This window comes from Petaurus breviceps, unplaced genomic scaffold, assembly GCF_028583685.1.
Source record: "Petaurus breviceps papuanus isolate PSGF00001 unplaced genomic scaffold, PetGlider_PUasm1.0 91133, whole genome shotgun sequence".
Lineage (NCBI taxonomy): Eukaryota > Metazoa > Chordata > Mammalia > Diprotodontia > Petauridae > Petaurus > Petaurus breviceps.
The window spans coordinates 89,776,446-89,801,925 of NW_027187419.1; positions in this window are offsets into that span (position 1 = coordinate 89,776,446).

The window sequence follows — 25,480 nt, forward strand, 5'->3', positions numbered from 1 at the left end:
TGGGCATCCACTTTGTTCACAGTTCTTTGCAAACACAAATTGACACCTTCACTCTTTACCAAATAGACTGGCTGAGGGGAAAAGGAATTGGACTCACTTCTAATCATCTTACTATCCTTGATCCTTCCCTCTCCTCAGGTAAGGATGCTCTTTTGACTGACATATCCTTTGATATAAGCTCCATTTATACTATGAACTAGACTGAACTATTTTTTATTGGTCCCACACAGAAGACCTTCTTCTTCTTATTGGAGGAGAGGTGAAAGTAGCTAGAAGGGAACTTTATTAGCTAGCAACTCTTTTGCCTTTTGAGCTAGTAGCATTTTTTTGTTAGCTGATTGTATTCCTATGAAAACTTTTATTTCCTGGAAACATCTGAAGGGAGAAAGATATTGAGAGTTAAATACTGTAAAAAAATTATTAAGTATTATGGTTAACAGTTCTCATGATGTATTAACATTAATAACATTTGCCTAGACAATTCTTTCACTACTACTTTAGTTTCAATGTCATCCCTAATATAGGGGAGGTTTTTGAAATTCTATTTTTGCAGAATTTTTAAGCATTCCGTCCAGTACAGTTGCAAATGATACAAGCAGAGATTTTCTGCCACCTCCCTAAGAAGGCTATTCAAACATACAAATCACTTCGCTCCACTTTCAGTAGTTAGGCTAAATTCCCCTTTGCGCTCTTACAATTCATTACTCCCTTTAGGCCATCCTCGGTAATTCTTCTTTTCTTTTGAGCTGTATCCTCCAAAGGATTATAAAAATATCCTGCCATTTCCTCTGCACACGTACATCATAGTTTGTCCTGCTTCACACGCTTGACTGTAGTGAACAGGCAGAATGGGATCCTCATTGAAACCTCAGTAATTTTAGAAAACTAATTTGGGGCATCTGCTGTGAAAGAGATTGAGGCCATCTCCCAGAAAGATCTAGTTTAGAGAGCAGATCTGAGGCCTAATGTTAGAACATCAACTGGTTCTTTGAAACAGTGGATTGATTAATCATTCTGATTAATGGATGGGAGGTCTCTGTACAAACTTAACTCTCTGTTGTTCTTTTGGATCAGTACTTCATTGGAAAGCTGAAATACCAGTCTGCAGGGATGCAGTAAGAGACTTACTTATTTTCCTAATCCTTGGAGGAACACAGGGCTGAACAGTTGAGCTGAGGAGACATATTGCCTGCTGGGGCAGGACAGGACATAAACTCCCTATGTACTGAAAAGGGGTTGGAAAACATCTATGGCCAAGAAAATGACAGGCAGAGAATGTAAAGAGCCTTATGTTCAGTCATCAAGAGTTTGAATGCTGGGGGGAGGTCAAGACCCATAAGATTAGCCCCTTCTTCTGTCATATACCAAAAATAATAGTCTGGCTTAAACTGTGCTTTTATAATAGTTCTAAAAAAAAGTAATGTTATTCTTCCACATAAACCAATAGGAACATTCACATCTGTAGCAATTTTGTGCCACCATCAGTTATAAAGGCCTCAGATGCTGTCCTTGGTCATATATATTCCAATAGAACCTTAGTTTCTAGAATCAACAAAATAGGAAAGTCAGGGATTGAGCCAGAACAAGTAGTGGGAACCTAGGCCTGGCTGGCATCTGTGTAGTGCTAACCGAGCTCATTCTCTGGCTCCATCCGTACAATCTGTGGTCACATTTCCTGTTGCTGTCAAGGATCAATAACGAGATTGACAATAGTGAGTGCAGTGATTGTACCTCTGCCAGTGGAAGGAACCTGGATTCTTCAATGGACAGTTGGTGCTCATGGGCTCAGTTCCTCTCTGGCCTGTCACTCCCACACAGAGTCTGCTGCTAAAGTAAATGTCCTATTTCAGCCATGATGTTAATTTAAATAGGCTTCTTTAGGATTACGGTTAGGAAAATGGAAAGAAGTTCTCATTCTGGCACCACACTAACAGTTTTATTCACAGCTACTCTGTAAGACTGTCATATCCATTGCAAAAACTACTCTGAATCCTAGGCTAGTATAATTCCCAATTATTACAATTCCAATTGCAATAATGTCTGGCTTTGCCTAATTCAGGAGGTTTTAACTTTATTTTGTTTTGCTGACCCTGTTGGCAACCCTGTAGTCTAAAGATCCCTTCTCAGAATGATGTTCTTAAATGCATAAAATAAAATTTCTAGGATTACAAAGGAAACCAATTGTAATGGAATAGGGTTATAATTTTTTTTAAGTTCACAGACCCCAGGTTAAGAACCATTGCTATAGTATTTACCCAAACTTAAAACCACCAGAGTAACACAAATTCTTGAAACTCTATAGAAGTGTGAGCTATTATTATACTTTCACTAATGAAAAAGGATTTTCAGAGGTAGTTCCACCTGATCCACCTAACTCTCCCCTATGGCTCTTAGAAGCTGTAGCATACACAGCAGCCATGCCCTCATAAACTGTTTTGGCAGAAGAACTAAACCAGATTGAGGGTAACTAAGAGGTCTCAAATATGTTGATGATTTAGGGAGGTATCTACCCCAAGTATGTGAAGACTTTTTCTGGTGGAATAGGCAGATGAGAACAATTTGTTCCAATGGCCATGAAGGCAGGTAAAGCAGACTCTGTGGAGTGCTTAGAACTTGGTTAAACATTGAAAACACCAAGGTCATCCACTGCATCTTGAGCCATCACCAGTCATCTTGATTCTGTCCTGCCACTGAATTGTGATTACTCTTGAAGAGAGACTTTGTGTGCCTCTGCCTTGCTTAAACCCAATTTACCTACTAATCAAAAGACATCATCCATACCTTTTTACCTATTTCAAAGTCTATGGCAACAAGCAAGACAGTTAGCAGACAAACAGCAGGTACAAAAACACTAGAGCTGTAGTCACAACCCTGCAGATAGATGTCCCATGTCATAGGTGTGTCTTCTCACTGGCAACAGCATGACTCAGCAGCCCTCTGGGTGTATGAGAAGCCTTTTAAAGATCACACTGCTCACCTCCCAGTGTGAAGAAGGTGATAGAAAAAGTGCCCTAAAATTGTCTGCTTATCCAACTCTGACCTGATTACCATGTCGCAGAGATACCACCATGTGGTTGAAACACACGCAAAAAAAATGTGCAAAAACTTCTGCAAAGATAATTCCACTCACCATTGGTGCATGGAATGGGCACACACAAAAAACACAATATTCAGTAGACCTGAAAAATGCAGAGCAATTATTGTGAGAGAACTCAGCAGGTATCTCATCTACATAGCAGCCTTGAGTGAACCAAGGCTAGCAAATTAAGGTCAGCTTACTAAAGTTTGAGCTGGATACATATTCTTCGGGAGTAGCCACAGTGAAGGGGGGAATATTCTGAAGCTGGTATAAATTTTGCAATCAAAACTAACCTGGTCAACAAACTTCTATGCCTACTAGAAAGAGTGAACAACAAGCTTATGACAATACAATTGTGACTTGCAGGAAAATGCCATGCCACCATTATCAGTGTCTAAGCTCCCACCCTGATGAGCCCTAATGAGGTCAAAGAAAAATTTTCTGAAGACCTGGAAACCCTCATCAACAATGTGACACAAGGGATGGCTAGGTGGCACAGTGAATACAGTACAGACCCTGAAGTCAGAAGGACCTGAGTTCAAATCTGGCCTCAGACACTTAACACTTACTAGCTGTGTGACCTTGGGCAAGTCACTTAACCCCAAATGCCCAGCCATCCCCCCCCTCCAAAAAGCAAAAAAACAAACAAACAAAAAAACTCAATGTGACACAAGAGGACAAGCTTATAATTCTGGATGACTTTAATGCTGGGGTAGGCTCAGACTACCAGATATGGCATGGAGTTGGAAATAATAATAGCAATGGTCACTTACTACTGTAGACTTGTGCATCTCATGACTTTCTTTCTCATCACCAACACTGTCTTCCATTCACCTAAATGCAATAAAATTTCATGAATGCACCATTGCAGAAAACATTGGCATTTAATAGATTATGTGATTGTAAGAAGAGGCAGATAGGATTTGAGATTGACGAAGGCAATGCATGGTGCAGAGTGCTGGACTAATCATAGACTTATATTCTCCAAAGTAAACATTCACATTCAATCAAAGTGGCAGCCTCAAGGCAAAATGACTACCAGAAGAATTTAATGTCAATAGATTAGAGAGCTTCTCTGAGAGGGAACAGTTTGTTGCTAACTTGGAGGTAAAGATGAGCCAACATACAGGATGTGTCAGTGGAACAGAAAAGTAGTGGGCAGCTCTGAGAGAGTTGGTGTACAGCACTGAATTTGCTCATCTGAGTCAGAACACTCACAAATACCAAAGAGTAGTTAGACAAAAATGATGGGTAAATTCAGAAGCTGCTGAATAAAAAATGAGAACTCCACAGAGTTGACCAACAGGACAGTTCAAACATCTCTAAGATGGCAGTATTTAATTCTATTGAAAGTAAAGTACAAGCAAAGCTTAGAGATGCAGGATTCTTGGTTTGGATGTAATTCAGTTTTATGTTGATAGTAACAACCAAAAGCACTTTTATGATGCCCTGTAGGCTATTTATGGGCCAAAGACCTACGGTGCATCTCAACTACTCAGTGCTTGATTAGTAATAAGGACATGATCCTAGAGAAATGGGCTGAATATTTCCATGGTATTCTCAATAGACCATAATCAATCAATGCTGAAAATATTGAGTGTTCACCTCAGGTTGAAGTCAACTCCTCCCTAGCTGAAGCTCCAACTGAAGAAGAGGTTTTGAATGTCATTAGACTGGTTTCACATGGCAAAGCACCTGGTGTTGATTCTATTCCAGGTAAGATTTGCAAGGTGGGAGGTCCATTGTTCCTACAAAAGCTGAATGAAATTTTCTGTGTTATTTGACAAGAGAAGATTATCCCCCAGGGGATCAAGGACACCTCCACTGTCCATCTCTATAAAGGTAAAGGAAACAGATTGTCCTGTGACAATCGTGGGGGAGGGGGAGGTCTCTCTTAGCCATTGCTGGCAAATTCTTATTGGAGTCCTCCCTAATAGAGTGATCCTTCATCTGGAAGATAGTCATCTACATGAGAACCAGTGTGGCTTCAGAAAGGGTCAGGGAATGATCAATATGGTGTTTGCTTCCTGACAACCTCAGGAGAAACAGCAGAAGCAGAACAGAGGTCTGTAAACAATGTTTGTGCAACTGACCAAGGCCTTTAACACTGTCAGTGGTGAGAGTATATGGAAAATTATATCAAATTTTGGTTGTCTGAAAAGTTCATCAGTATTGTACATCAATTTCAAGATGGCCTGCTTACCTGGGTTCTAGATAATGGATAATGCTCTTGTGTATTCCCAGTCACCAATGGAGTGAAACAAGGCCGTGTGCTTGCTTCCATACTGTTTAGCATGATGTTTTCAGTCATGTTGTCAGACAGCTTCTATGAGGATGAATGCAGCATCAAGGTCAGCTACCACACTTATGGTAAATTCTTCAGCTTATGAAGGTTACAAGCCAAGACTAAAGTGGAGGAAGTGTTAGTACATGATTTTTATTTGCAGATGATTCTGCTCCCATTGCAGCCTCTGAATCTGAGATGCAACTGATTAAGGATCAATTCTCTGTTAATTGTGCTAATTTTGGCCAAACAATTAACATCAAGAAAACACAGGTCCTCCATCAGCCACCATCACACCATCCATGTGTGGAACCATCAGTTACAGCAAAAGGAGAAATTTTGAATACTGTGGGTAAGTTCACTTACATTGGCAGTGTAATTTCCAGGGATGTACACATTTATAATGAGGTTGACACATGTATTTCCAAAGTTAGCTCAATGTTTAGGAGGCTCTGAAGAAAAGTGTGAAAGAAAAGAGGTATTAGACTGACTGCCAAACTGAAGATCCACAGAGCTGTAGTGCTTACCTCATTGTTGTATGCCTGTGAAACCTGGAAAGTATACCAATGTCATGCAAAGAAAATGAATCACTTCCATTTGAATTGTCCTAGGAAGATTCTGAAGATCACCTGGCAGAATAAAATATCAGACACTGAAATCCTTTCTTGAACTAAACTGTCAAAGAGTCAAACTCTTCTTCAAAGAGTACAACTACAATAGCCTGGCTATATTGTTCAAATGCCAAACATACATTTACCAAAAAAAAAATATTTTATAGAAAACTCACACAAGGCAAGCATTCACATTATGGTCAGAAAAAGTGCTATAAGGACACTCTCAACATCTCTCTTAAGAGCTTTGGAATTGATTGTGTCACATGGAAGACACTGGCACAGGACTGTCCAGCATGGTGTACCCTCATCAGAGAAGGTGTTGTGCTCTGTGAGCAAAGCAAAATTGTAGTAGCTCAAAAGAAACATGTGAAAATTTAAAGAATCAACCTCAAATGTTCACATGGACTATTTGTTCTTGAGCATTCTGAGCTCATATTGGTCTGATCAACCACAGTAGGATGCATTAACTTGACTCTAACATAGTAATGTCATTTTGGTCCTCTGCAAGAATGAAGGATAACAACCATTATTAAATTATTATTTTCAATTTCTTATGCTACTTGTCAAGTCTTATATGTTGTTTTATTCTTCTATTTAGAAATAATTTTGATGACATTGGTAATATTATCCCCCTTTATTATATTTTTCTCATTATTTGCATTAAGATTTTAAAAATATGCTTCAAAATGAATTTTGTTATTTTTTTAACTTCTAAAAGTAATTTGATAGTTTTTAACATTGAATGTATAAGTTAATCTAGGTAAGATATTGTTTTTATTATATTGGCATGTCCCAACTATGACACTATTTCTCCTTTGATTTCTGTAAAGAGTGTTTTATAATTGTATATATTTTAAAATATTGTCTATATATATCCATAAGTTAACTCAGATATTTTATGTATTTTTGTAATTATTTTATATGGAATTTCTCTTGCTTTTTCTTATTATTAGTATAAAATTGTTAATGAGTCTTTGTGAATTTATTTTTTACCCAGCCACAATGCTGAATCTAAGAATCTTATCAGTACTTAATTGATTCTTTGGGATCTTCTAACTACATCATCATGTCATTTGCCAATATGGATAGCATTTTTTTCACCTAAGTTGATACCTGTGCTTTTGTTCTTATTTTTACAGCTATTTCTAGAACTTTATAAGATAATTGATGAGGAAAGGACAGGATCCTTTTTTTTTTTCTTTTTCAGACTGAAATTTTCTACCTGGAGGTACAGGAAAACATAAAGATGTAAAGTGAAGTAAAGTAGAAACAGGAAAATTAATTACACAATGACTACAAAAATGTGAATGGAGGGGTGGCCAGGTAGCACAGCGAGTAAGAGCACCAGCTCCAGTGTTGGGATGACTTGGAGATCGAATACCGGGCTTAGACACTTAGCACCCACCCAGAAACACCTGGCCGTGTAACCTTGAGCAAGTTACTTAACCCCAATTGCTTAGGGGCGGCCAGGTGGCTCAGCGAGTAAAAGCATCAGCTCCAGTGTCGGGATGACCTGGATGAAATCCAGGCTCAGATACTCAGCACCACACCCAGAAATAACTGGCTGTGTAACCTTGAGCAAGTTAGTTAACCCCAATTGCTTCAAAAAAAATGTGAATGGAAAGGACAGTGAAAACAATAAATGCAAAACATAATATTTGTGTGACTATAATGATAAAGTGTGAAGATGAAGAAGTGACATGAGAATGTACCTTCCTCTCTTCTTTTGTGAAGGTGGGAGATTATAGAAGGGGAACACCATATACTGTTGACAAGAACTGCCTTTTAAAAAAAAATATTTGTCATAAGGAACAGTTGTCTAGGTATAGGAGGTAGTAGAGATATTTTAGGAGATTAAGTTGATATATAAACAAATGATATCAATATTTTAGACAATGAAATGCCTAAAATAGCAAAAAACAAACCAAAAAATAGAATTATATCCTTTTAAAGGCTTTTTAAAAAATAAATGTGATTTTTGTTGTCTACTGTTCATATAATTATAGCTACCATTTACATAGCACTTGCAACATACTAAGCATTGAGCTAAATGTTTTATAATCATAATCTCATTTGATCCTCACAACCCTAAGAGATTGATGCTATTATTATCCCCATTTTATAGGGAAACTGAGGCAAAGAGAAGTTAAATAACTTGGCCAGGGTCGCACAGCTGACAAGTGTCCAAGGTTGATTTGAATCCAGATTTTCCTGACTCCAGGCCTGGTGATTCTTTAATTTTTGCATTCCTGGTATGAGCTGTACTTAGTCATAGTGAACTATATTCTTCATGTATTTCTGTAATCTCCTTATGGATATTTTTTGTATTTCTTTTTTTGTTATTTTATTCATTTTATTTTTTAACTTATGGAATAAAACAAGCATTTCCATAACATAGCATAATAAAAAATGATGATTACACATGAAACTGCAAATTGTTAAATGCAACTTGCTATTCCTCTTAAATATGTAATAAAGTTATCATGCAAATTTTTTCTCTCTTCCTCCATAGTAGAGATGGCTACTATCACACACACACACACACACACACACACACAGATGTAAAATCATTCTATACATACTTTCATTTATCATTTCTTTCTCTGGATGCTGATAGCATCTTCCTTTGTCCTTTGTAGTTAATTTGGGTATTTATAATATTCAAAAAGACATTTACTCTAAGTTGTTCTTAAAACAATATTGCTATTACTGTATAAAATGTTCTCGTGGTTCTGCTTATTTCACTCTTCATTATTTCAGGTAAATTTATCTATGTTTTTCTAAGATCACTGAACTTGTCATTTCTCACAGCATGGTAATATTCCATCACAGTCATATACCACATTTTCAGCTATCCCCCCATTGATGGACATCCCCACAATTTCCAGTTCTTTGCCACTACAAAAAGAGATGCTATAAATATTTTAGAACATTTAAGTTCTTTTCCTTTTTTCCTAATCATCTTTGGAAATAGACCTAATAGTGATATTACTAGGTGAAAGGTTATAGGCCATGATGGGAAACGAACATCTTCAAGGCTACATGTGACCTTCTGCTAGTTTCTCAGATGTGGCCTTTTGACTGAGTCAAGTTTTACAGAACAGATTATTTTAGTAAGGGTATTTGTTCTATGAAGTTTGGATTCAGTCAAAGGACCCCACTTGAGATCCCAGAGGGTCACATGTAGCCTTGAGGCTGCAGGTTCTCCAGAACTAGTATAGGCAGTTTAATAACTATTTGAATATAATTCCAGATTGTTCTCCAAAATGGTTGTATCAGTTTACAAGTCTACCAACAATGAATTAGTACCTCAATTTTCCCACATCCCCTTCAACATCTGTTGTTATCCCTTTCAATAATTTTAGCCAATCTGATAGATTTAAAATGATATCTCAAAGTTGTTTTAATTTGCATTTCTAAAATAAAATTTGCATCAATATTCATTGGATTGATTTTAAGTTCTTTTTCTATGCTTTGTCTAATCTTTATTTGGGTAAAAGCAAAGTATTTGTCTCATAAAAACAGTTTAATACCATGCTAGCTAGTATTATTACTATTATTTAGTAGTGGTATTAAGAATATTTGTATAGTTAAGGTATTATTTATTCTTCAGATATTTGTTATAATTCACTTACAAATATATATGATCTGGACTTTCCTCCTTTGTTAATCCATTTATAGCTCAGTCAATTTATTTTTTCTGTTTAGGTTATTTAGGATTGTTATCTTTTTTATAACTTGGGGTTTTTAGTGTTTTTATAATTCCATTTATTTTGCATTTCAGAGCTTTTTGGTACAGAATTGTGTGTGTTAGGTTATGATATTAAAAAAATAATCATTACCTTAATGTCATCAGAATTGGTTCAAAAAGGGAATAATCTACACACTCAATTGGGTATAGAAATCTACCTTACCCTTCAGGAAAGTAGATGGGGAAGGGCATAATAGAAGGGATGGAAGATGATAGTAGGGAGGTCAGATTGGGGGAGGTAGTCAGAAGCAAAACACTTTTGACAGGGGACAAAGCAAAAGGAAAAAGAGAATAGAATAAACAGAGGGGAAATAGGATGAAGTTATATGAAGAATACTGTTAGCAGTTCTAACTGTGAAAAAAATTTTGAAGGGAGTTTCTCTGATATAGGCCTCATTTCTCAAACATATAGAGCACTGAGTCAAATTCAGAAAAAATAGGAGCTATTCCCCAATTGAAAAATAATCAAAAATCATGAATGGTTTTCAGATGAAGTAATCAAAGCTATCTATAGTCGTATGGAAAAAAATGCTTTAAATTGCTATTGATTGGAGAAAAGCAAATTAAAACAATTCTGAGGTACTACCTCATACCTATTAGATTGGCTAATAGGGTAGAAAAGGAAAATAACAAATGTTGGAAGGGATGTAGGAAAAATGAGGTGTTAATGCACTATTGGTGGAATTGTGACCTGATTCAACCATTCTGTAAAGCAATTTGGACTTATGCCCAAAAAGCTATAAAACGAAGCATATCCTTTGACCTAGCAATACCACTACTAGATCTGTAACACAAAAGAGATTAAAAAAAGGAAAAGGGCCCATATGTACAAAAATATTTATAAAAGCTCTTTTCTGGTAGCTAAAAATTGGAAATTGAGGGTATACCCATCAATTGGGAAATGGATAAACAAATTGTGTTATCTGGTTGTGATGGAATATTATTTTTTTCAAAAGTTTTATTAACTTCTGGTTTACATCATTCCTTTCTGCCAGATATTGAGTTACTAATTTTCTCCCTGTTTTTCCCCTACCCACCTGCCCAAAATAGCAATCCCATAGGATATCCCCTCCTCCAATCTGCTCTCTCCCATATTTTCTCCCTCACCCCTTTCGAATTTTCCAGTGGATCTCTATGCTCCAGTGCCTGTATATTTTATTTCCCAATTACGTGTAAAATAGTATTGATAATAGTACATATGTATATACATATATATACATACATACATACATATTTGAATATTTCATTTTAAAACTTTGAATTCCAGATTCATTCCCTTCCTCCCTTGTCACCCACCCTTACTGGGAAGATAAGCAGTTCAGTATAGGATGTACATGTGTAGCTAATGCAAAACAATCACATAGTAGATATATTGTAAAAGATTGACTATATTTCCCTCCCTCCTATCCCACTTCCCACTTATTCTATTCTCTAATTTGATCCCATCTCTTTTCAAATGTGGGTGCTTCCAACTTCCCTCCCCCCAGCGTGCCCTCCCTTCCATCATCCCCCCTCTCATCCCCTTCTCCCCCCTACTCTCCTGTAGGGTGAAATACCCTATTTAGTGTGTATTTCATTCCCTCCTCAAGCCAAATTCAATGAGAATAAGGTATACCCATTCCCTTTTGCCTTCCTATTCTTCCCCTCCATTGTAACCATTTCCCCTTGCCTCTTCTGTATAAGATAGTTAAACCCATTCTTTCTCTCCCCATCTCCTCTCATTATATTCCTCTCTCACCTCTTAATTTCACCTTTTAAGTATCATCCCTTCCTTTAAATTGATCCTATGCCCTCTATGTATACCTGTAAACATATATACACACATTCACATATGTATTCATATGCCCATATGCCCTCATATATATATATATATATATATATATATATATATATATATATATATATATATATATATATACCCTTCAACTACTGAGAAAAGTTTCATAAGTTACAATTATTGTTTTTCCATGTAGGAATGCTAATAGTTCAACTTTGATAAGTTCCTTATGATTTCTTTTCCCTGTTTACCTTCTCATTCTTCTCTTGCTTCTTGTATCTGAATGTCAAATTTTCTGTTCAACTCTGGTTGTTTCAGCAAGAATGCTTGAAAGTCCTCTATTCCATTGAATGACCACATTTTCCCCTGAAACATGATACTTAATTTTGCTGGGTAGGTGACTCTTGGTTTTAATCCCAGCTCCTTTGCCCTCTGGAACATCATATTCCAAGCCCTTCGATCCCTCAGTGTAGAAGCTGTCAGATCCTGGGTTATCCTGATTGTGTTTCCACAATATTCAAATTGTTTCTTCCTGGCTGCTTGTAATATTCTCTCCTTAATCTGGAAATTCCGGAACCTGGCTATAATATTCCTAGGAGTTTTCTTTTTGGGATCTTTTTCAACAGGTGACCGGTAGATTCTTTCAACCTCTATTTTGCCCTCTGATTCTAAAACATCAGGGCAGTTTTCTTTGAGAACTTCCTAGAGGATGATGTCTAGGTTCTTACTTTGATCATGGCTTTCAGGTAGTCCAATAATTTTTAAATTATCTCTCCTGGATCTATTTTCCAGGTCAGTGGTTTTTCCCATGAGATATTTCACATTGCCTTCTATTCTTTCATTTGTTTGGATCTGTTTAACAACATCTTGGTTTCTCATAAAGTCATTAGCTTCCATTTGCTCCAGTCTAATTCTGAAGCCATGATTCTCCTCACTGAGCTTTTGAGATTATTTTTCCATGTGGCAAATTTGGCTTTTTAAGGCATGCTTCTCCTCATTGCCTTTTTGAGCGTCTTTTGCCATTTGAGTCAGTCTGTTTTTTAAAGTGTTATTTTCCTCAGTCAGGCTGTTGCCTCTCATTTCATAATTTTCTTGCATTGTTCTCATTTCTCTTCCCAATTTTTCCTCCACTTCTCTTATCTGCTTCTTATGGTCCTCTATGGCCTGTAACCAGCTCATATTTTTCTTTGAAGCTTTTGTTGCAAGAGTTCTGACTTCACTGTCTTCCTCCTGTTCCATGCTTTGCTCCTTTTTGTCCCCAAAATAGGAATCTAATGTTGTAATCTTCTGTCTGCTTTGTTTCCTTTGCTTGGTCATGTCACCCCTCAGTCACTTGACTCCTGGGCTTTTTGCCACAGTAGAACTCTGCCACCAGACAGGGGAGCTTTCGTCCCAAATGCTGGGGTTTACTCAGTTGCCAGAAGTATTAGATGGGTACCCTCTCTGAGGTCTCCACATGCTCTGGCAAGCTGGACACACACCCCAGAACCTCCACCCTAGAATGAAATCCAGATCCAAACAGGTTAAAGCAAGAGCGATTACTCCTGAGACTGGTCCTTGCTCCCCCTACACTCTGCAGGCCAGGAGCTGAAGCTGCCACGTGGCGCTGGCTGGTTGTGCTGGCATCTTAGTTGCTTCTCACCCCGGGGGGCAAAGCCATGCACTGCCACTTACTGGTCCCAATGTCCAGACTGCACTGACCTCTCACTTTGTCTTTTGCATCTGTGTGTGGATAAATGTGGAAATGGGCACAGCTGCTGCTGTTCTGGAGTCCCTCTGGCTGTGGCTGGTCAGGCCTGCCCTGGGGCTAAAGCTTTGGCATGGGTCTGGGCTCAGCTCCTACAGCGCTGTGCTGGCCGATTCCTGCCAGCCTGCCGGGCTGTCCTCAGTAGGAGGTTAGCTTCTCTGTGTCATTTTGTGGGTTCTGCAGCTCCAAAGTTTGTTTAGAGTCCCCTTTTACACGTATTGAGAAAGGTGGAAGCCGGAGCAGCTGGGAGGTCCTGCTTCTACTGTGCCATCTTGTGTGATGGAATATTATTATGTTATAAGAAGAAATAAGTAGGATTTTCTCAAAAAAACTTGGAAAGATTTACAGAAGCTGATGCAGAGTGAAATATACTTTGTACAAAGTAATAGAAATATTAAAAAAACAATCAACTGTAAATGACTTAACTATTCTCAGCAAAACAATGATCAAAAAAAAAAAAAAACCTCTGAAGGGTTTGTGATGAAAAATGCTATCCATCCACAGAGAAAGAACTAATGATGTCTTGAATACTTAATGAAATATATTTTTTAAACTTTTTTTCCTGGCGAGTTTTTTCCTATCCTTTCTTTCACAACATGGCTAATATGGAAATGAGTTTGCATGACCAACCATGTATAACTTATATAAAATTATTTACCTTCTCTGTGAGGGGGAAGGGAAAGAATTTAGAATTCAAAATTTTAAAAATGTATGTTAAAAATTATTTTTACATGTAATTGGGGAAAAATAAAATACTAAACAAAAATTTCATCATTGATTTTATTTCATATTTCATTTTATTTTTTTTTTGGTGATTTGAGTTTTTCTTTTGATCAGGTTACCTAATTTGTCATTTAAAAAAAATCATCACAAGCTAGAGCATTGAGTTTGATTTAAAAAGAAGAAAGGTCCACTAAAGATAATGCAATGTATTTCATGGGTTAAAAACAAACAGTTTTAATTTTAATACAAAGTTGGGAACACATGGCTAGAAAGCAGTTCATCTGAAAGAAATATTTGGAATTTTCACAAACTGCAAATCCACTAACAGTGTGTTATGCCAGACACAAAACTTAAGTGATCTTATATTGTACTAAGAAAAATAGTGTTTAGGTGTAGAGTGTTCTGATAAGACTATACCTGGAATTTAGAATGTAAACAAAGCAGTTATGAAGGGGAAATTTATATCTGCAAATGCTTTAACCAACAAAAGAAAGCAAGAACAGATGAATAAATTGGACATGCAATTTAAAAAACTAAAAACCCAATATAAAAAACTAACTACACAACAAAATAGACATTTAAAAAATCAAAGGTGGATTTAACAAAATTGAAAGCAAAAAAAATGCCCTCAAAAATAATTAATAAACAGAAGCTATTTTATATTAATAGATTATATGTACATATATAAATATGCCTTAGGTAGTCTGATTTTTAAAAATTGAGTAAAATAAATGCAAATATCAAAAAGAAAAAGGAGAATAATACCAAATGAAAATAAATTACTGGAAAATATTTTGCCCAATAATAGAATCAAAGCCCAACAATTGAAATGAAATAGATAAAATGAAGGACCTAGATTAATAAAACTAATTTATATGACTCAATCTTGGAAAAATAAATTGAAGAATCCATAAATGAACACAAAAAAGGAAAATAACAGGAAAGGATGTATTTACAAATAAATTCTTCCAAACATTTACCGATCAACAAGCCTTTTTCCAAAAACAGAAAAATTAGGGACTTTATGAAATTCCTTCTACAATAGAAATATGGTCTTGACACTAAAAACAAGAAAAAATAAGTCAGATAATGAGAACTATAGATAAATAACCCTAATAAATATCCAAGCAAAAGTTTGAATATGATATTAGCAAATAAACTATTCATCATTTATAGATCAGAAAGATTATACAAGATTACTGGGTAGAATACATGTTACAGGAATGCAATGTTGGTTCCATATTAGGAAAACTATAAACATACTATATTAATAACAAAACAGCAAAAAATAGATATTAACAGATGCAGATAAAACATCTGACAAAATACACTATCTTTGTTAAAACAAAAAAATGGAATATATGGATTTGTATCTATCTTAAAACAAGACCTAGCATTTTAAAATAATCAAGTTAAGTTAGTGGTCTTTCCAGTAATGTTGGATCTAAAGCAAACATGGCTCTTATGATTACTTTTATTTAATATAATGCTTGGAATGCTAGCAATCACAATAAGAAAAGAAAATCCAAAGAGCATATTCAAAGTAGAAATAAAATTATTGTTTTTATAGATATGATAGCCTTCTTAGAGAACCCTCCAAGTTAACCAAAACTATTTGAAATAATAACTTGAGAAAAGTAGCAGGATCTCAAATAAACTCACCTAAAATTAGCCATTTTATATGATACTAACAAAACTCAGTGCAGAGATAGAAAGATAACATCAATTTTAAAAGCCTACAAAATATACAAAGTATTTGGGAGTCCTCTTAGAAGGGTACACACAGAAACTGTGAAAGCAACTACAAAATATTCTTTATAGAAAGTCCTAAATAAGTGGTCAGATACTAATAAAATGACATTGCTCCTTTTATTAATTGGCTTATTCAGTGCCATACCAAAAACTACCAAAGAATTATAGAGATAGAACAATAATAATGAAATTCATATAGAGAAACCAAAGGTCAAGAATCTCAAGGGAAATAATAGCAGAAAAAAAGTAGAAAGGAAAAGGGCCTAGCAGTTCCATATTTCAAATTATACCACTAAGAAGTAAGCTCAAAATTATTTTATATAACTAAAAAAAAAAGAAAAGGAGTCAGTGGATGAGATTAGGTACACATATTTCAGGAGCACATAAAGAGAATGGCATAAACCCAAAGACTGCAACTACTGGGGTAAGGCTCAATATGTGACAAAACCTTCTGGGAAAACTAGAAAATAGTCTTACAAGAATTGTATTTATATCAAACTCTTACATATATTAAAAAAAACCATAAAATGTATGCATGCCACAGATATCAAAGGTCATGCTATAAACAAAATAGAGAGGGAAAAAAAGAAAATTCCTTTTGTAACTATGGGAAAAGAAAGGTTTTATGGCCAAATGACAATTATGTAAGCAATCAATCAAATTTATTCAGCTGTACCTGGCACTGTGTGAAACAAGGGGGATAGAAAAGGAAGGAAAAGACAGTCCCTGCCCTCAAGGAATTTGACAGTTCAATGAGGTAGACAACATGCCAATAACTCTGAACAAATACCATATCTACAGAATAAAAATTGGGCTGTCTCAGAGGGAAGGCAGAAAGATTAAGGAGAACTAGGAAAGTTTTCTTGAAGAAGGTGGGACATTAACTGAGACTTGAGAGAAGTTGAGTAAGTTAGAAGGTAAAGATGAGGAGCGGGAGCCCTCCAAGCTTGGAAGATGGCCTGGGAAAATGCAAGGTATCTGGGGAGTGAGTCAAGAGGTAAGGGGAAGAAAAACTAGATTGAGAAGAATTATAAAGCAGGGGGCCACGTCAAAATGTTATGGCAATAGCCAAGGCATATGATGATGAAGGCCTGTACCAGGGTAGTGGCAATGTCAGGAGAGATAGAGATACATACTAGAAATGTTATATAGGTAGAAAGTACATTTTTTCAATTATGTTGTGGTGAAGATTTCTTTTTAATTGTAAATAGAACTATACAGCACTGAGCTCCCTTTCAGCACAAAATAAGGAGATTATGTTTATGTATTCATGTAATAACATTGAGGTCAAAGATTTGATCTACATGCTAGTCAGTCTACTGCAGATTTCATTCACTGCTAGCCATGGGTCAACTGACAAACCAGCTGAGTAGGAATGGATCAGCACAAATACGCACTCCTGATTATTACGAAAATATCTCAAAACGCAAGGTCTTTTGACTGGTATTTTTATCTTCATAGATGAAGGATGGATAATTAACAGCAGCATCACTAGCCATATTTTTCTCAGCTAGTGTTGGAGAAAAGAGTAGAAATAATATTGACCTTGTGTCAGAATAACTTTGGTACAATGATCAAATGGTGGCCAGTGTACAATCTGTCCATTTCTTACCTGCAGCTTCTAGCTACTTGGCTACTTCTAGTACTTCAGAAGGTGGTTGGTTAAGAGCCATATACATAAAAAAGTAAGGCAAAGTGGACTTGCATTTTCTATCTGTGCACCTAACTCCTGAAGTACTTAGAGTCAGACAGATTTAGTTCCAGATCTCACCTCTCATACTTCCTAGATATATGACAAATCACTTGAAGCCATCCTCCATTCAGTTACCAAAGTGATTTTCCTTAGCACAGGTCTGACCACGTCATCTCCCATGCATACATTGCCTCTATTTAATAACCTCTAGAATTTTATCATTCTCTATTACCTACAGTATCAAATTGAAAATCCTCTGTTTGGCATTCAAAAACTTTTATTTTCTAGCCCACTGCTACCTTTCCAATTTTTTATATTTTATTCTCTAACACATACTCTTTAATCTGGTGATACAGGCCACTTTGCTGTTCCATAAGCAATACATTCTATCTTTCCTCTCCAGACATATTCTCTGATTGTCCCACTTGCCTGGAATGTTCTCCCTCCTCAGTCCTATCCACTGACTTCCCTAGCTGTCTTTAATTCCCAACTAAATGCCATCTTCTACAGAGGCTTTTCTTAACCCTTCTTAAATCTATTCCCTTTCCTTTCTTCAGTACTTCTTGTTTACCATGCACATAGCTTGTTTGCATATATGTGTTTGCTTATTTATTTTTCCCCAAGAGATTGTGAGCTCCTTGAAGGTAAGAACTTATTTTTAACCTCTTATTTTATCCACCGTTGTATGTGCCTGGCACATAGTAGGCATTTAATAAGTGTGTTTTGACTCATTCAATATCTCTGAACCTCAATTTCCATATCTGTAAAACTGATTTTAAAATGCTGGTAGTTCTACCTCCATATGGTAATGCATAAAAGAGGTAATGTATGGAGATCATTATACAGACTTTAAAGTGGCATCTCAATATCCTATTAGTATTGCCACTTACCATTCAATGGAGCACAGAGACTGTACTTGGGTATCTGGGTGACTAAGTATATCCACATGATGAGTTCCTTTACCCAGAATGGGCCAAGCTTCATCTGATGCTAAATAAAGGGCTCTCTCCTCTAAGGTTGTGAATTGGTCACATTTCAAGGAGAAAAACAAATAATTGGACATTAAAAGAATTTCCACAGAAGCACACACAAAATGCATAAATACCTTGACAAATATGAGTGTTTGAAATCAAATCAAAATTCATTTTACCCCATGTTCTGCCTGACATTATTTTCTAGATAGTAAAGTTTCCTAAAAAGAATATTGAACAAATATGGGCAAGAAATCAATACATAGCAATCCACATTGTTAAAGAATGCTACTGAAAACTAAATTTCTTCTATCTCTCACTGAAGAGCTCAAAGGCAGTTTTCTCAGTTCAAGGATGAAACATTCTCACTGCTCCTTCTTTAAATATAAATATAGATAACAAAGACATTAATTTCCTGAGAATTCCATTGAAGTGGTGTTTTTTAGCAGTGTTTACAGTGGCAGGGTCTCTGGCTAGCTAAAATGACTCTTTAAAAAATGACCTTGTTGGTAAAGCCCCTAACAATTGGTAACTCTTTAATACCTAGTAATTGATAATAAAGGCTCTTTCCCACAATTTAGTTAGAAACACTAAACATTAAAAAAGGATTATTTTCCTTCAACCCTAATACTCATGAAAACTGTCAGATTAGCAACCCTGGAGGCAGAAACCTCATACTTAGCCACAAAACAGGCAGAGAAGGGAGAGCAGTCTTGGAAGCTTTGGGAATGACAGGAAAGCAACTATAGTCTCTGTGCCCAATTGACCTTTTGGCCTTCCACCCAAGAATGCTATTGGGGATTTTTTTCACCACAAGATACATTTTAAGGTGGTGGATGTTGGGAAGGGTGAAGGAGTTTAGAAGGGACTTAGCTTCTCAGAGTATGAGCTGTCCATCAACATATTTCAATTAAACCATCTAATTATGATCTAGTGCTAACTAATCATCAGAATAGACTGGAGGTCTCACCTGATGGCAAGAGACTCCCTCCTCCCCCAACCTGCTTTCCCAATTCACTGATGTTTTCCGTGTGCTCTGCCCTTCCTTCTTTTTACAAGGATTTCATTAAAATCAAGCTGGGCTCTTTTTTCTCCCTTTGATTATCAGGACTTCTTAGCATAGCATTCAGGGCCTTTATCCTCAGATATCCTTGCAATCGTTGGACAGTTCTCTCCCAGGGCTCTCGTGAATCTCCAGCTTGCACCAGATGGCTGGAACTTCTGAAGGAGGCATTCATGGCTGGATGGCCTGAAAATAGGAATCTTTTGAAAAACATTTCTCCGTATTTATTGACCTCCAACAATGTGGTACGTGCTGAAAGGACAAGGCAAGAAATGACAGTATTCCCTTTATAAAAAAAAAGAGAGAAAGAGAAAAGAATCCTATTAAAGAATCAAATATAGTAAGGTTTTGCTATCAAATTATCTTGAGGATTGCTGTTGTTATTGTCATAGGTTTGGCATATGTTTTCAAAAAATTATTCAGTAAATTCATTTATTGTCCCTAAGAAGAGATTAAAAATGACTTGTAATTGAGCATGCTTGTGATCTGTTTAAGGTAAAAAAAATCAATACTGTTGACTTCTTAAATGATTAGATATATGTACAGTGACTCCCTGGGTGTCTGTTAGATGTGTTGTAGGGCATAAAAAGTTTTGGGTAAAACAAGCAAATAAATTAGAATTCTTACATACTGCCTGAATGAACTATGGTACATTTTACAATTGGACTATTTTCATGGGGTAATAAATTTAAGTATATTATGTTTTTTTTCTAGAATATATTTCTGCCCCACTCTAGCTTATTTCCTCTGCCATGAAATGGAATAAAAATAGAATAATATCCTGCCTTTGGGGGAAAAATGTCATCCCATCATACCAGATCTCCTGCTTTATTGCCTGTCTTCTGCTGGAAGAGGAAAAAGACCATTCCATCAAATACCATGCTCTTCTCTTCCAGGAACCTACCTTATTAACTCACTATCCCAGCCACAGCAGCTTTTCCAATATTTTTCCTTCTTAGTCAAACCTCCCAGGACTCTCCTTCCCCCTCATCATCCAACTAAGAACTTTGTCTCCTATTTTTCCGAAAAATAAATGAAACCGTTCGCTTTAAGCTACCTCTTCTACCCTCTCACTTATCTCATCACCTATAAGACCTCTGCCACTGTCTCCTCCTTCATCCCTATCTCACATGATGAGATGTTACTTCTCTTTGCCAAGGTCAACCCCTCTCCATGTACAAGTGATCCCATTCATCTTTTTCTTCTCTAGAAGATTTCCATCTTTCTGGCTTATTTTCAAATCACTCCTTGTCTCCTGGCTGCTTCCCGAAAACCTATAAATTTACTAATCACCCTTATTTTCAAAACCCCTTCAATCAATTTGTACATCCCAATTACACTTTAGGCCCTATCTCTTCTTCTTTTCATGGATACATTCCTTGGGAAGACTATTTATAATTTAAAAAATATATATACTTTTGGAGGAGGGAGGGCAGGGCAATTGGGATTAAGTGACTTGCCCAAGGTCACACAGCTAGTGTTAAGTGTCTGTGGTCATATTTGAACTCAGGTTCTCCTGACTCTAGGGCCAGTGCTCTACTCACTGCACCACCTAGCCACCCCTGAGAAGAATATTTATAACTGATGTCTCTAGTTGCTTTGTTTTTTTTTCCCTTCTTACTCTCTTTTTAACTCCCGATAAGCTCTGGATTTTATCATTAATTTAAAACTACTCTCAAGAAAGACATAAATGATTTCCCAAGAGCCAAATTTAATGACCTTTGCTCAGTTCTTTACCTTTCTACAGTTTTTAACACTATTAATCACTCTCTTCTTCATTCCCCTTTCCATCTATGTCTATAGTATACCACTCGATCCTGGTTCTCCTCCTGCCTCTCTGACCTCTCTTTCTCATTCTTCTTCTCTTTTCCCACTCCCTTCTTAACTTTTTCAATCCTGTTTCTAGGCGGGACCAAGATGACAGAATAAAGGTAAGGACTCACCTGAGTTCTCCCAAATTTCCCTCAGAACAATTTTAAAACAGCACCTCCAAGTGAATTCCGGAACAGGAGAGCCAATAAAAGGACAGAGTGAAGCAATTTTCTAACTTGAGACAACTTATAAAGTTGACAGGAAAGGTCTATTTCACTGGTGGGAGAGGAGAGCACAGTCCAGCACAGGTGACACACCTGAAAGCCACAGCATGTCTTGGCAGCAAGTGCATCAATAGTAGCAGTGGTTTCAGGAGCTCTCAGACCACAGACACTAAAAGGGTCAGACAACTTATCAAGTTACAGATACACACTTTTCTGGCATTGCTTGCAGGGCTCTGTTGCATTGCCCAGTGTGAGGAGGAACACTAGCACACAAGAGCTCCTGGCCATAGCAGAGGGTGGGACCCTAGTCACAGATTCATGATGTAAAACAATGTTTTCAGTCACTCACAGACTAGAGCACAGGGCAGAAGAGCAGCCATGTCACCTCTCCTCAGATCATACCCCCTTGGAAGAACCAAAAACTTACACACACCCTGAACTAGCTCTGAAAAGACCATCACAAATAACCTGAAGGATGGGATAGTGCCCCCTCCATCCTGGGAGAGGAGCCCAACATTAACATAAAGTTCACATTCAAGAAATAGGTTGGGAAAATGAGCAAACACCACCACCACAACAAAAGACCCTGACCATAGAAAGTACTATGGTGATAAGGAAGATCAAAATACAAACTCAGAAGGGAACAATAATGTCAAAACAGCTTCATGTAAATCCTCAAAGAAAAAATATAAATTGGTTTCAGATCCCAACAAGAATTCCTGGAAAAGTTCAAAAACATTTTAAAAATCAAAGAAGAGAAGTAAAAGACAAAGTGGCAAAAGAAATGATAAGGATGCAAGAGAATTATGAAAAAAAAAGAGTCAACACCTTGGTAAAGGAAGCAAAAAAATGAAAAAAGGACCAAAATTCACTAAAGAGAATAACTCTTTAAAAAGTAGAATTGGCCAAATGGAAAAAGAGGTTAAAAAAAACTTGCTGAAAAAATCATACCTTGAAAATTAGAATTGGATGAGTGGAAGTTAATGACAAGAGACAATTTTAAAAAAATGAAAAAATAGAAGAAAATACTAAATATGTCATTGGATGGATAAACAACCGGACTGGAAAAGAGATTGAAGAGAGAGAATTTACCATTTATTGGACAACCTTAAAGCCATGATCAAATAAAGAGCGTAGACATCATATTTCAAGAAATTATCAAAGAAATTTGTCCTGATAACCTAGAACCAGAGGGTAAAATAGAAATTGATCTGAAAGAGATCCCAAAATAAACACTCTCAGAAATAGTATAGCAAGTGGTTGCTTGTAAAGGTCTTATTTCTCAAACATATATATATATATATATGTCAAATTTATAGGAATATAAGCAATTTCCCATTGATAAATATTCAAAGGCTATGAACAGAGAGTTTTCAGACAAAGAAATATACACTATCTATAATCACATTTTAAAATGCTCTAAATCACTACAAATTAGCGAAATACTAATTAAAACAACACTGAGGTACTACCCCAAACCTATTAGATTGGCTAATATGGCATAAAAGGAAAATGACAAATGTTTGAGGGGATATAAAATAATTGGGACACTAATTTTCTGTTGGTGGGGTTGTGAACTGATTCAATCATTCTAGAGAGCAATTTGGAACTATGCATACAAGGCTATAAATTGTGCATATCTTTTGACCTAAGAATACTAAGTATGTATCTCAAAGAGTTTTTTTTAAAGGAAAGGGATCTGTAGGTACAAAAATATTTTTACCTGCTCTTTTAGTGGTGGCAATTGCAGGAAATTGAGGAGATGCCCATCAATTGAGAAATGAATGAACAAGTTATGGTATATGGTTGTGATGGAATACTACTGTGATATGAGAAATGATGAGCATGATGTTCTCAGAAAAATCTGGAAAGACATGCATGAATTAATGCAAAGTGAAGTGAACAGATCCAGAACAATACATACAGTAACAGCAATATTATACAATGATCAGCTGTGAATGACTTAACTATTCGCAGAAATACAAAGATCCAAGACAATTCTGAAGGACTTATGAAGAAAAATGCTATCTGCCTCCAAAGAACTGATGGAGTTTGAGTCCAGATCAAAGCACACTGTATTTAAAAATATTTTTTTCATTTTTTTGTCCTGTATTTTCTTTCACAACATGACTAAAATAGAACAATTTTACATGGCTAAGCATGTATACCCTATATAAAATTGCCTACTTAAGGAATGGGGAGAGGAGGAAGGAGTGAAGAGAATTAGGGACTTGAAATTTTAAACAACAAATGTTAGAAATTTTTAGTAGTAATTGGAAATAAATACAAAAGAATATCCTGCTTCTGATCTTATCATTCCACCAACACTGATCTCTCCAAAGTTACCTGCGATCACTTAGGTGCCAAATCCAATGGCATCTTCTTAATTTTCATTCTCCTTGACCTGTCTGTAGCCATTAACACTGTTGATTACTTCTTGATATTGTTTCCTCTCTAGGTTTTGGGAAAAGCTGTCTCCTGTTTTATTTTGTTTGTTTTTCTTCTACCTATTTGACCATTCCTTCTCTGTCTCCTTTGTTGGATACTTCTCCCCATCATGCCCTCTAACTGTAGGTGTACCTGCGGGTTCTGTCCTGGACCTGCTTCTCTTCTCCCTCTATACTACTTCACTTGGTGATCTCATCATCCTCCATTAATTTAATTACCATCTTTACACTGATGATTCTCACATCTACCTTTCCTCCCCAATCTTTCAGATGACCCTTAATTTTGCATCTCCAATTGTCTTTCAGACATTTTGGGTTGGATGTACAGTAGACAACTTAAAATCAATAATCCCAAAACAGAACTCATTTTCTTTTCCCCTAAACCATTCTCATCTCCTACTTTCTCTATTACAATAAAGGGCAACACTATCCTCCCAGTTCTGCAGGCCCACAATTGACAAGTCATTCTAGATTCTCATTCTCTTTCACCCAACATATTCAAGCTGTTGTCAAGGCAAGCTTACTTCACCTTTGCAACATCTTTTGAGTATGTCCTTTTCTCTCCTTGCCACTACTCTAGTGTAGGCCCTCATCACCTCATACCTGTATTATTATAATAGCCTACTGATGGGTCTACCAGAACCAAGTCTCTCCCCACTCCAATCCATACAGCATTTAGCCAACAGTGTAATTTTTCCATAGTACAGGTCTAACTATGTCATAGACGTTCTCCCCACCCTCATCCCCACAAACACTCAATAAATTCCAATGGCTCCCTATTGCCTCTAGGATTGAATATAAAATTTTCTATTTGGCATTCAAAACCCTTCATATCCCAAACCTCTCCCACCTTTCCAGTCTTCTTACATCTTATTCCTGAACACATACTCTTCAATGTGGTGACACTAGATCCTGGCTACCCCACAAACATGACATTTCATCTCTTGGCTCCAGGTATTTTCTTTGGCTGCCCCCAATGCCTGGAACACTATCCTTCCTTACCTCCACCTACCAACTTTCTTGGTTTTTTAAAGTCTAAATTAAAACCCAATCTTCGACAAGAAACTTTCTCAATCCTTCTTAATTTCAGTGTTTTCTCTCTGTTAATTATTTACTATTTGCCCTTCATATAGCTTGTCTTATATATATTTATTTTCATCTTCTCTCCCATGTAAGTTTGTAGCTCCTTAAGTGCAGAGACTGTCTTTTGCCTCTTTCAATATCGAAAGTGCTTAGCAGAGTGTCTGGTACATAGAAGGCAATTAACAAATTTTTATTTGATTGATGGAACTTTTGCTAGATCTTCATGCAAGATGTGACAGCTAATGATGAGAATCCCCCAAAGCTCTATTCTGGGCTTTCTTCTCACTCTATGCTATTCACTTCATATACTATACATACCCACACCCCCTTACACCTCCCTCCCATACTACACACACACACACACATCATCCCTGTATTGATCATTTTGTGATCCCCTTGTCTAACCCCAACCTCCAGATGTACATCATCAACTGCTTATTGGGCTTTTAAACTATATACC